The sequence below is a fragment of the Triturus cristatus genome, chromosome 10 (genome assembly GCF_964204655.1).
Source record: "Triturus cristatus chromosome 10, aTriCri1.1, whole genome shotgun sequence".
In the NCBI taxonomy this organism is placed as follows: Eukaryota; Metazoa; Chordata; class Amphibia; order Caudata; family Salamandridae; genus Triturus; species Triturus cristatus.
The window spans coordinates 1,036,461,789-1,036,474,192 of record NC_140593.1 but is presented as its reverse complement, the minus strand read 5'-3'; the positions used below and the strand labels follow the sequence as shown (position 1 = coordinate 1,036,474,192).

Here is a 12,404-nt window from a genome sequence, read left to right as displayed (position 1 = left end):
ATACTAAAGTAGAGTAGGTGGATGTGGAGGAGGGAGCACATGGTGGCTTATCTTCACATTTAAAACAAGGGCTTTACACAAAAGAGGTGGGTACCCGAGTTTTGTAGGGTGTAGTATTACATTTTAAAATGTATTAAAGTATTTCTCTTTTATAAAAAACTTTGCAGTGGACAATCAAGCATTTATACTGTCTTGAGCTTGATGTATCTCCGCCAAGTGGCAGCTAGTGAAGTTAGAAAGTGGTGAGGCCCATCTCTTTCAGAGGTTGTACTGTCTTTAGGGTGGAGTGAAATTTCAAAATCAGACAAATTGCTTCTGCATGAATGTCCTTTTATTTTTTTTTATTTTTTTGTCCAACCAGCAGCATATCATTAGAAAAGTAATATGAATCATCCGTACATACTATTAGTAGAAAGTCACTTGATATCTTTCCACAGTATGGTACAATTAACAATGTTCATGGCACAACGATACATACTGAGTTAATGACCTCTACATCAATGTTTAGTTCTGTTGTTGTGTCCTGAACTGTTATTGTTCATGATGCCCGAGTTACCCCTATTTAGCAACATTGTTCTTCTAGGTAGGGTCCGAGTGTTGTGGATCCCAGGTCTGCCATTATGATATGTCTGTCTCTTCCTGCGTTGATTGCAGGTATTGTATTAGTGGTTCCCAGAAGTCTCTGGGGCGTGAAGCCTGTGGTATTCCTTCTGCATATGCCTCTAGTGTTTCTCTGCAGTAGGTCATGTCTGTGATCCAGTCTTTGAGTCTTGGAGGCCTTTTGCTTCCCCAACGCATGGCTATCCGCCATTTAGCAAGTAATAAAGAGACTGCAAGAAACTTCCTGCGTCTAGCTAATTTGATTTTGCGTACCCCCAGAATGCATACTAATGGTGTGTTTGGTATCTACTCTGATAACATGGCCGTTAGCGTATTTGTGAAGTCTTGCCAGTACCTGTGAAGTTGCGGGCATGCCCATGACATATGCAGGAAGTCTGCTCCTGGTGCGTTGCATTTGTGACATTGATTGTTTTCTCTAAGTCCAAATTTGTGTAACTTGGCTGGAGTGTAGTATATTTGGTGTAAGAACTTAAAGTGGATAATACCAAGTTACAGTTTGACGCAAGTAGTTGAAGTTGTGTGAAGCTATATTGCCAGTCATGTTCGTCTATTGGTTCGCCAAGCGCTTCTTCCCACCTGCGAACTGCAATGTTAGGTTCTCTGACCTGTTCTTCTTGTGATGCATTGTACAGTCGCATCACTAGTTTCTGTTGTGCAAGTGCTGTTAAAAGTATTGGTAAGGCATTCAAGCTGTGTGGGTTCGTCTGGAAACGATGTGTATAGTTCCCCAAGTGCCATACGCAACTGCAAATAGGCAAATTTCTTTAATGGCGTCTGATGTGCACAGAGTGATGTGTCCTCTAGTGAAATTAATTTGTTATGTGGGAACATGCTTCCCATTGTAGACAGCCCCATCTCTACTAGCAGTGTTGACATCTTCTTTTCCTGAGTCACTGTGAGTTTGGGGTGTCGAGCCATTGGAAGCGCCGTGGCGTATATTGGGAGTTTGTTTGCTCTATATGCCAGTGTGTACCATACCCTAGAGGTGCAGTATACCGTTTGTATTGTTTCTCGCGGCGTAAATTTCTTCGGGTCAGTTATAAAAGTCTCCAGCGGCATGGGGTGTACACCATACTCCTTCTACTGCTATGTGTGGGATATGTGCATGGGGTTTCGTCCAATAGTGAGCATGCTGTGCTTGTGCACAGTAGAAGCGTAACTGAAGGTCCGGTGCACCAAATCGTCCTTGGTGGTATGGTTGTGTTAAGATTTTCCAGCTAGTTCTAGCAGGTTTACCCGCCCATGTTAAGCGTCGTAAAGCAGACCTTAATCTTCGAAACAGCGCATGTGTTAGCCATATCGGTATATTCCAGAAAAGATATAGGAACCTAGGTAGCACAATCATTTTCTGCAGGGCTATTCTGTCAGCTAAGGAGAGGGGCATTTGTATTCACTTATCTACCTGTTCCTCCAGTTTTGTCAGTGCTCTTCCATAGTTTTCTGTAATTACCGTTTCTGGGTTGCGGTGTATCCATATCCCGAGATATTTTACCGGGTCTGTCCGCCAGTTCAGGGGGTATTCTAAATTTGGTTGTGGAGTTGCAGCCGTGAGGGTTATAACTACGGATTTGTCCCAGTTTATCCAGAGACCCGAGTAAAGTTCAAATTGAATATATTCTCTGATGAGTGGATTTAAGTTGGTGTCTGGGTGGGTTGTATATAGGACCATGTCATCTGCATATAGAGATTTGCCTATGGGCCGAAGATTGCATTGTAAGGCTGACATGTAGTGTTTTTGGCGAACTTTGAAAGTTAACGCAAACAGCATTGGTGACAGCGGGCTACCCTGTCTAGTACCCAGTGTTATGTTGATTGGGTCGGACGTGTTCCCATTTATTCTGGCCCTCGCCCTAGGTTCAGTGTACAATAGTGATATCAATTTCAAAACCGGTTCTGGGAACCCCATCCAGCGCAGCACTGTGAACATGAAAACCCATTCCACTGAATCAAAGGCCTTCGCCGCATCCAAAAAGGCCGCGGTGGCTGGCGTGTTTGTGTCTAAATGATGATCTAGCGCAAGTATAGTGCGTATGTTGTGCGTAGTGGACCGTGTCGGCATGAAGCCTGCTTGGTCTGGCAGGACTAGGTTACATAGTAACTGTTGTATTCGTGATGCTATAATTTTAGCTAATATTTTAGCGTCTATATTGATAAAGGATAACGGCATGTAGGAGTCACATTTAGTGACATCCTTATCCGGTTTAGGTAGCGCTATCAATAGCGCTTCCCGTAAGGATTCTGGGAGTGTGCCGTCTTCGTAGGCTTCTTCGTACATTTCTGCTAAATGAGGGATCAGTAAGTCACAAAATGCCTTATAAAACTCTCCCGGGAGTCCATCCAGGCCCGGAACCTTATTGTTTGGGAGGGAGTTGATTGCCTCCTTGATTTAATCTTTTGTGATATAATGGCAAAAATATTTGCGGTGTGTGTCAGATAACCACGCCAGTGCTATGTCATCTAAGTATTCGTTTATTTCAGACGTGGATACCGTCGACTGAGTGGTGTATAAGTTAGCATAGTATTGGGTAAAACAGTCTAATATGCTTGGAGTGTCATAGATTAATTAATGTTGTTCATTGTGGAGCTGGGTTATGTATGTGGTTGTATGTGCTGGTTTTATTTTGTATGATAGTGCCCGGCCCGGTCTGCCGCCTTCTCCATAACACCTGGCTGTGTATTTGCGCGAAATGTATTTTATCTCGTCATCTGCAAATTCATGATATTCATCTGTCTTTTGTCTGATGTTGGCTAATATAGAGTTATCCTGAGATGTGGTGTATTCGGCCTCCAGTCTACTGATATCTGTTTCAATCCTTTTTAGTTGTTGGATATCTTGTAATATAACTGCATGCTAATGCAATGTCCCCTGATAGTGACCTTAAAGGTTTCCACAATGTCTTAGCGCTACTGACCGAGCCGGAATAATGATCAAAGTAGTCCACTATCTCCTGTTGTACTCCACTGCGAAATACCTGGTATTGAAGGGCATTTATTGTAATCTCCATGTGAATTGTCTTGAAGTGTGCGTGGGGATAGTAAGAGAGCGGCGTACCGGAGCGTGGTCTGACAGCGTTTTGGGTAAATGTTCTACCTCAGTAGTTAATGTGACAAGCGGCTTGTGTCATAAGCCAATAATCAATTCTAGACCATGACTGATGTGTTAATGACAGGGAAGTTCCTTCCTCACAGTCTGGGTGTCGCATTCTCCATATATCTACCATATCCCATTCTTCCATTCCCTCACTAAGGACCCTAGCCGATTGTTTACCGTATCTATCATTCCCAGTTGATCTCTCTAGCGCTGGGTCTAAACATGTGTTAAAGTCCTCGCCCCTTATAATGGCTGCAGGTTGGAGCTCACGTAATTTACTCCATGTCTGTGTGTAAAAAGTTGGGTCATCAGTGCTGGAAAAATATACAGAGACAATTGTTATACAAGTGACCCCAAAGTTACCCTGTACTGTCACATAGCGACCCTGATCATCTTTGATGGATTTAATATGCATGAACGGAGTGTTCCGTTTGATCAGTAACATTACTCCTCTGGCATAAAAGGACTAGGAGGATGCCATCCTGTACGCTGCCCATCTTGCACCCAGCTTATGCTCTCTGAGATCTGTCAAGTGTGTTTCCTGTAGACAAGCGACGTCTAGTTTATGCCTGTCCAGATAAGCAAGGACTTTGCATATTTTCGCCGGGTTATGAAGTCCACAAACATTCCAGGTCATTAACGTCAATGTTCTATGTTGTGTTGGAGTATTATCCGTGTCTCCACCTGTGGCCATCTTTCAATTGCTGGGTGTCTGTAAATACGTATATATTACCACATGTGCCTCTTTCTACATCTCTGCTGCTGGTCGAAATTTTCTGTGTTGATGTTCCCCCCTTCCCCCTCCCACTCCACCATACCCTTACAGCGGAGACAATCCCATAAAATGTGTAACAACTCCCTTGTCCCGCAAGCCCCCCATCCCGATAAAAGAAAAAAAACTAACTGGTGTGGAACACACTAAGGGGCGGGAGCTGCCCAACTCTGATACCCCTGCAATAGTTACAGGGGGGACACCACTGTATACTACTAATGCACGCCAGAGCATCTAACAGTGTCAACTGATGTTCTATATATCACTTGCGTCAGTGGTGTCCAATTTTAGGGGGCAACAGGCGGGGCCCCCGGTCGGACCGGGTCTAATACGATTTCTTATGTAACAGTCTATAGCCGCCATGGACCTCACGCATGTTCACCCCACAATTGTGTGTATTTCTGCCAGGAGTCCTTACCACATTCCGACAGTATGCAGTTATTTATTTATTTATTTATTTATTTAATTTATATGGCGCGTTATAACCACAAGGGTCTCTAGGCGCTGTCTGACCAGATTACGTGAAAGATGTTACATTCACTTGAAACCAGCTGTGCACCTAAGATCTGCTCCAGTTACTTGCCGTCTGTTCTGCATCTTGAGTACAGTCTGCAGGAGCAATCTTTATAATACCGTAGAATTAAGTACCTCGTTGTTCTTGCATAGACGTGAGTTACTTTACTAGGTCTGAAAAGTGCTGAATCAAGAAAGCATCCATAATGCTTGTGGTTTCTTGGGCATCACTCCACGTCCGATGTAGCTGATTGGTCCTCTTGTCGCTCTCTTGGAGATTTCTTTCTAGTGCACTGTGAGCCTTTCTGTTGGAGATATTTCAAAAGGTCTTTAGGGCCATTGTAGATCTTGGATTTTCCATCCTCCAGCACCTTGAGCCAGGCGGAATACAACATTGCATATTTGATATTTTGATCCCGAAGTTTCCTTTTTGCCAAATCAAATTTCTTCCTCGCCTCTTGAACTGTTGGCGTGAAGTCAGTGTACAGTGACACCTCCATCCCCTCATGTTTCAAAGCGCCCAGCTCCCGAGTCTTTCTGAGCGCCGCATCCTGATCCCTATAGTTCAATAGATTGGCTATGATCGGTCTAGGCCGAGAGCCCGGTGGTGGCGGTGGGGCCAAGGCCCTATGCGCCCTTTTCACTATGAAGGCATCAGAGAAGCTGTCCTTGCCCAGTAGGGTGATCAGCAGCCGTTCCACATATTGTTCCGTGGGCCCTGCGTTTGTTGTTTCTGCAATGCCCATCAAGCGTATGTTACTTCTACAGGACCTCGCTTCCAAATCCTCTGTTTTCGCTGCCAGTGTTAATAGTTTTTTCTCCATTTTGCCCTGTTTGATTTCCATTTGGTTGTGGATATCTTCAGCTTCGGATTTGCGGCGTTCTGCCATATCTATCCTCTCCTTATGGCGGTCCATGCGTTCAGACATGCGGTCCATCCTGTATGTGAGGGAGTCCATCTTGCCATCAATATTTGTGAGAGCAGCTTGGATAGTGGAAAACATGGCCTGCACATCGCCATTTGTGATATTTCCATCAATCGCTGTCGCCTGTGCCCGTTAGTCGTCTGGGTTGGTTTCTGTTGTTTTTTTGGACTGGTCAAAATTGGGCTGATGTCTATCCGGTTTGCCCATGTTTCTGAGCTTGGAAGGACAGAATGAACTAAATCCTTTTTTCGGTCGAGATCAGGTATCCCTCACTCCGCTTTAGGCATCGTTGCGTGGGTTCGCGCAGTTACTGGTATGGTGGTGTAGTGATTCCCAGCCTGCGCAGGGGCAGTTCAGATGAACAGCTCTCCCCTTTTGGTTACCCTAGGCGGTTTGCGCTTAATGTGCACAAGGTGGACTCCACCTGTCCGCGATGCCCCACTGATGGGGGTCTTTCCCCTCCTTCACTGGCTGAGATTCTGTGGAATGATCAATGGACCCGGCTACTCACAGACAAAATGATGTTTTGTGGCCCAGTGGTTCAGAGGGATTTCTCAGCAATCCCAACCATCCGCCATCAGTCCCAAATTACTGGAAGGCCCCACATCACTTCTCAGGACCCTCCCCACGTGGTTTGCTTTCGTGGCTTTGTGCCTGGTGGACCCGTGTGTGGCAGTGTGCAGTATTCTTACTTGTAGGTCGTAGCTGCAGTGTCCCACAAATCCAAGTTCAGAAGGTGCATGGCTGCAGCGCCACCAACAGAAGCACCCTCCGCGATTTTTCCACGTCTCCTGTGGCTCTGGCAGTTCGTGTAGTATAATGCCCAATTTGTCTAAGAGTGTAATGGCCGCAACGCAGAGCGGTCGCGCACTCCTCTCTGGCCACGGCCGGTCTTTGGCTCAGCTGTACTCCTAGCCGTCCGGGCGCCCCGCACAGATCTCCACTCGGGTCCCGGGTATACCAAAAACTTTTTTTTTTCTTTTAATCGGTCACGCTTTACCCTGAGGGGCGCTGCGTTTATCTGCGTAGCCACTCACCGCGCAGCAGACGCACATATGCTGCGGTCTGTAGCTCCAGAGGCAATGTTGGCGGACAGCTGATTTCTCCGACCCCTCATTCCCTTTGCGCCCTCCTCCTGTCCGACAGCACCAGCTTTGTGTGTCAATAGAGTCGGAGGTGCCCACACAGCTCACAAGCGTTTCAAGTCGCAGGCAGTTTATCCTAAGACCGGTCTCGATCTCGCCGACAATCGTGCTCTACGTCTCGGCTGGGCCTCTTACGTCAGCTCAGTGCTCTACTTTTGTTTTTGTCTACTAGGCCCCATTTACGGCTCTTCTCTGTGCGGCAGTAAAAAATGCTCTCCAGGACCTCGTAACCGCAATTTCACGAGTATAGTGGTGTCCTTCCTGCAAGCCGATTCATTTCTAGTTCCAGGAGCTCTTTATGTGCAGGATTTGTAGCTGATTTATAGGCGTCCGAGAGGAGCTTGATCACAATGCGGCCATCTCTCATTTCGGCTAGCTCCGCCCCCATGAATGTCCTTTTAAGTTTTGTATTTTTTGGTAAGTTAGAACTGGTAATTTCATTTAGATTAAAAGCAGGTTCAGAGACCCTTAACTCGTGTGGCAAACGGCTCCTGTATCAGTGAACAGGTGCGTATGGCAGGAGATCGACTGACGCCGTTTGAAACCACTTCAATGTCCTGTTCTGCACTTCATATCCTAAGCGAAGCCCTGAGTGCCCCTCACCCCCATACTGTCTCTGCTTGTAGCTTTAAAACCTGTTTACTTGGTATTCCAATTGTCTTTTTCTGCCACAGAACCCAGTGACTCCTCCAGGTCCCTATACAGATGCCATCCCCAGACCCCCTTTGTGCAACTTGTACCTGCTGTCAATCACCTGAGTATTTCTTGCGATAGGACGTCACACCCTTGGGCCAGCTGCACCAAGCAACCCAGCCCGCAGGAAAACCTAGGTGTGCTCAGCATCAGGATATCAGTAATCTTTACATACTTCACCAAGGGAACGTTTTCCTGACTTTGACGACTATGTGCCCAATTTCGATGTCAGACGGACCCGAGTCCGTCTGACATCGATTCGGGACCGACCGACCGGCCTCCTGTCCAACCCAGCAATTGGAATTCGACCGAACACTGTTCGGTTGCACTCCTATTCTTTACAATGGGATCACGCATTCCAACCAGAATGCATGCTCTCATTGTAAAGAGAAGAGGTGCAGTTCATCCCTGCACCCCGTGGAAGGCACCTCTAGGGGCCTGCCATGGGGTGCTGGGATCAACAGGTGAAACGTACGTGCCCCCTCGGCCTCCAACCAGAGGCCGTGTACACATAGGGGCCCTTCTGGGGGCCCCCAAAGTCGACTTCCGACAGCCTTTCTGTGTCGGAAAGCCCGGCACAGAAAGGCTGTTGGAATCCGACATTGTGATCCCTTGGGCAGAAAGAGCCACCCTTGGTATTACTGGAGGCTTTCCGAATGGCAAACGAGCTCTCCGAGCCCATCAGAAGCCGTTCAGAAATCCAGTTCGGATTCCTTTCCGACCGTCTCCATCCAAATGAGTTGGTCGGAAATGAATCCGAACAGCTGATTACGATGCTGTAGGAACAGCTCAGACCTATGTGAGTGAAGTAAAAATGTACACCAGCCCATGCATTATTACTTTACAGACTAGAAATCACTGAAAATGTACATCATATTCCAAGTTCGCCAAAAGAAACAACCTTGTCAGAGTGACAGCATGGATGGAATAAACATGGTAAGTGGATCGCACTCTTACACTGAAGGGCCAATATCTGCCAGAATGGAGAGAGGCCAAGTATGATACTGACTTGGAGATTCAATCTCTCTTCATTCACCCAGTCATGTCTCCTTTATTTCACATTGCAAACAATGCTTTTATCATATCTTAAAACATTGACAAAAGAAAAATCAATAATAACCTACTGACTTGGGAAGGGCAAATAATTGACAAAGGAACCATCAATAATAACCTACTGATCTGGGAAGGAGATGTGGCCTTGCATCTAGAGCTGCGTCTCTGGGAGCTCAGGACCCAGGACTAAATCCTTGCTGTTGGGCTCAACGTCCTGTGATTCAAAGCAAATTACCCTGTGACCAAACAATTTTCAACATATTCTGGTGCTCATGTAGAGAACACTGATACCTTTGGGTCAGCTACATAAAACTGCAAAATAAATGAGAAGGTTTTACAGGCGAGCTGAGCAATAGGATGCGTGACCGGCTTGCTGCCTGCCAGTGCGGTTTCTATGAGAACGAGATCTCTGCACCAATTAAGATACACAGAATGAGGATTCTGAGTTTTGACTTGGAAAAGGAGGGCTGATGCTTCTCCAACATGACTGAATCAATGTAAACCACATAATAGTTCAAAAGAACCATCGAGTGCGAAGTGAAATAACCGTCTGGCAAATAGCTATTTTTTCATAGCAAACGCATTAAAAAGCACCTTGGTGTGATAGTTGAAAAGCATACAGACTGCACATGCTGCGAGTGAGCTGGACATTTCCTAGGAGAGTTCAGGGGTGGGTCTTTTCTCATCTAAACCTTTTTCATGTCTCGGCTGATGCATAAGCTCTTAGAGGGCATACATGTTTCTTGGAAGAGGAGAGGCTACAAGTCTCCAGGTCACAGGCCAGGGCACACTAAGCAAAAGCAAGATGCTGCTGAGGCGGGTCAAGCCATGCACAACACATGTCCTCCTAATTAAATTCAGCACTGCCAAGGCGGAGTGGATGGCAGTGGCTGCTGTAAATGGCATGCACATTGGGCAGGGTATCTCTTTACAGAATTCTTGCAACCCAATGTCATGTCGTCGGGTCACATGTTTACAGGCTCCTGCATAACCCGTTTAACCATCACCCTTTCCCAAGTCGTCACAGGATGGGATGGGGTCAATGAAGGTTGCTGACCTCACTACAACCTGAAACGACTTGGGAAAGGGTGGAGGTCAGGTGTGAGGCAGCACCGATTGGCATGCAGCAACGGGCAGAAAAGGGCTGCTTGGAAAAAGTGGAGCTGCTGCCCGTCATATGGGGGTGGATCCTGAAGACCCCCAAGAATGGAAAAGGTGAGCCCATATGTCAAACTAGACTGCGTGGCATATGAACACCAATGCATGTGTCTTTAAAAAGTGCCTGGATTCCTGACCTTTGAGTTAATGAGAGTCAGAGAGTGACAGCCAGACACTGACAATGTATTATGAAGCAAGGCACTTTACCATATTTTAATAAATATATATATGGATGGTAACTAAGATTACCATCTTCGTTATCAACCTGTAAAGTTGGGGGGAGGGCAAAGCCCCCCACCCAAGCTCATCAGCTGCTCCTGCCTCCATGCTAACCTCCTTGAGAAGCCTGTGACTGCTCGCCACCACTACCACTGAAAGTCAAGTGCTGAAGGGATTGTACGTAGCCCAGTTTGCAGAGCCATAGTAAGACGTACCTGGGACATCAGATTCATTGTGCACTTGGTCCAGGAAGTACTCTTCATTCCACTTGCACAGGTTTATTTGCCAAATGGTACTCAGCAAAATAAGGTATGAAACCTTCGAAGGCTACTTTAAGTAGACTATTGAAAGATGGAGTAGCTATGGTTTATGTGCATGCTTATCATGCATTTCCTTAGTCTGTGGAGGGTAGGTGAACGAGTTGGTGGTCACATCTAGTAGGTCGTACTACTTGCGCATCACCGGATACTTTCATTGCAATACAAGTGCCCAACGTGGCTGCAACCAGTTTTGGTATAGAGATATTGCAGACATTGTCACTGAAATATAACTTGTCATATTTGGGATCAAAATCACATGTATGCTATCCAACATCGTCTGTAGTCCTTTGAAAGTCGACAGCTTAAAAGCAACCGTGAAGTCTTTGGTAGTCATTTCATTTAGTACATGCCGAGTCAAGAAAGAGAGAGTAGGTAGAGCTCCAATTTATTATTGCAAGTCCTACTCTTCTTCGACCCAGAATTAGCGTCTCTAGATGTCTCTGTACACAAACAGCTTGTCCTCAATTTGAGGAAGACCCTAGGACATCATATGGAGATAAAAAAACAATCAGAGCTCTGCAGTCCAAATGGCTAATCCTTTCCAGATGTTTTCTTTGCATTAAGGTTCTTGAGGTACTGAAGTTATAATAGGATAAAAACACACACCAGAATGCTAAAAAAAAAAAAAAAAAAATCTGAAATGGAAGAGCTACATAGGCATCCAATTGACATACCCGAGATTTCTGATAAAAGTATAAACAGGATGCCTGTTTGAGAAGTATGTCCAAACTTTTGTAAGTACTGGGACGCGGAGGAGAAGAATTTAGAGCAATAAGGATCAGCAGTAGCTAGTCAAAACATCGCAGGGGAAGCAGGAACACAAGTAGTTGATCAAGGGCGTTTAAACATGTCTGTGCCATATTGTGCGATACGTAAAAGTTTGGAACACCTTGTATCTTAGTTCTACTATTAAGTAAACCGTTGAGAAGGGAATTGAAAATGCAAACTGCTAAGAATTATCAACGAAGGCTCCCAGAGATTTTTTTAATCTATTTATAACATTTGCATATTTTAACAAACGTTTTAAGGCGGCAGGTGATGACATCTGCCTGCTTTAGAGTATGTCCTGGAAAGTATCAGGGAGAAACGTAGAGAAATCCCCATAAAAACTCACAAAACGCATTACGATGAAAGGCACTTGGCAAAACTATCCCGCCCCCCCCCGCCCCCTGCGCCAAATGAAATTACAATACAACACATTCCTAAATTACAATTCGTGGCTCTTACTCGGGATCAGAAATCAGCCCGTGTGCCCCCTCACTGTCTCACGTGTCATCTTTTTTTAAAAAACATTCAGTGTGTTTCTTTAAACAGACAAGTCATTTCAATGGGAAACTTGTCCTAACTGGCCGAAATCAAGAGGAACATCATATCTGTCTACAAGATGATTCGTTAGACCGAGCAAGGTGAAGATAACGAGCATGTGGACCTTACCCTGCATTGGCAGCCTCTGGCTTCTTCCTGATAGTCCGGACCAGTCATCACAGAAAGCAACTCCTTCTCTGGAGGGCGTCACCTGCAGCTGTGTCTTCCACCCCAAACAGTGAAGCAGCTGTTTAGCTGAGAATCCCTACCCAGGAGAGTAAACATCGACGAGGGCAAGGATCAGTGCAAACCGAGTGGCCATCTTTAAACGGCTTTATTGCAGCATCCACACAAGCATAACGAACACACTTGCAATTCTATTTCGTATTTTTTATGACAATTTGTAGTTTCACATACTTTCAATATAAATATTCGATATCTGATAATATAATAATATATGAAAACTTTTATAAAGGACTTGAATGCATCATAAATGATAATGATGATAAAACGGCTACGAAAACGTTTTAGCCACAATTTATGAATTCGTTTCACGGTGAGATAAGTGTGTTTGAGCTGGAAATGACG

At 45.4% G+C, this 12,404-nt stretch overlaps 1 protein-coding gene across 2 annotated transcripts in view; it reads right to left on the bottom strand.

The window, feature by feature from the left end:
- Positions 1 to 12,082, bottom strand: part of LDAF1 (lipid droplet assembly factor 1) — a 136,610-nt gene extending 124,528 nt beyond the window's left edge. Inside the window, exon 1 of one of the 2 annotated variants that reach the window (XM_085629112.1) lies at positions 11,946 to 12,082. The gene's annotated coding sequence lies outside the window, so the exon portion shown is untranslated. The remainder of the gene's footprint in view (positions 1 to 11,945) is intronic. The other variant, XM_085629111.1, reaches the window with a different exon arrangement.
- Between the last annotated feature and the right edge of the window lie 322 nt (positions 12,083 to 12,404).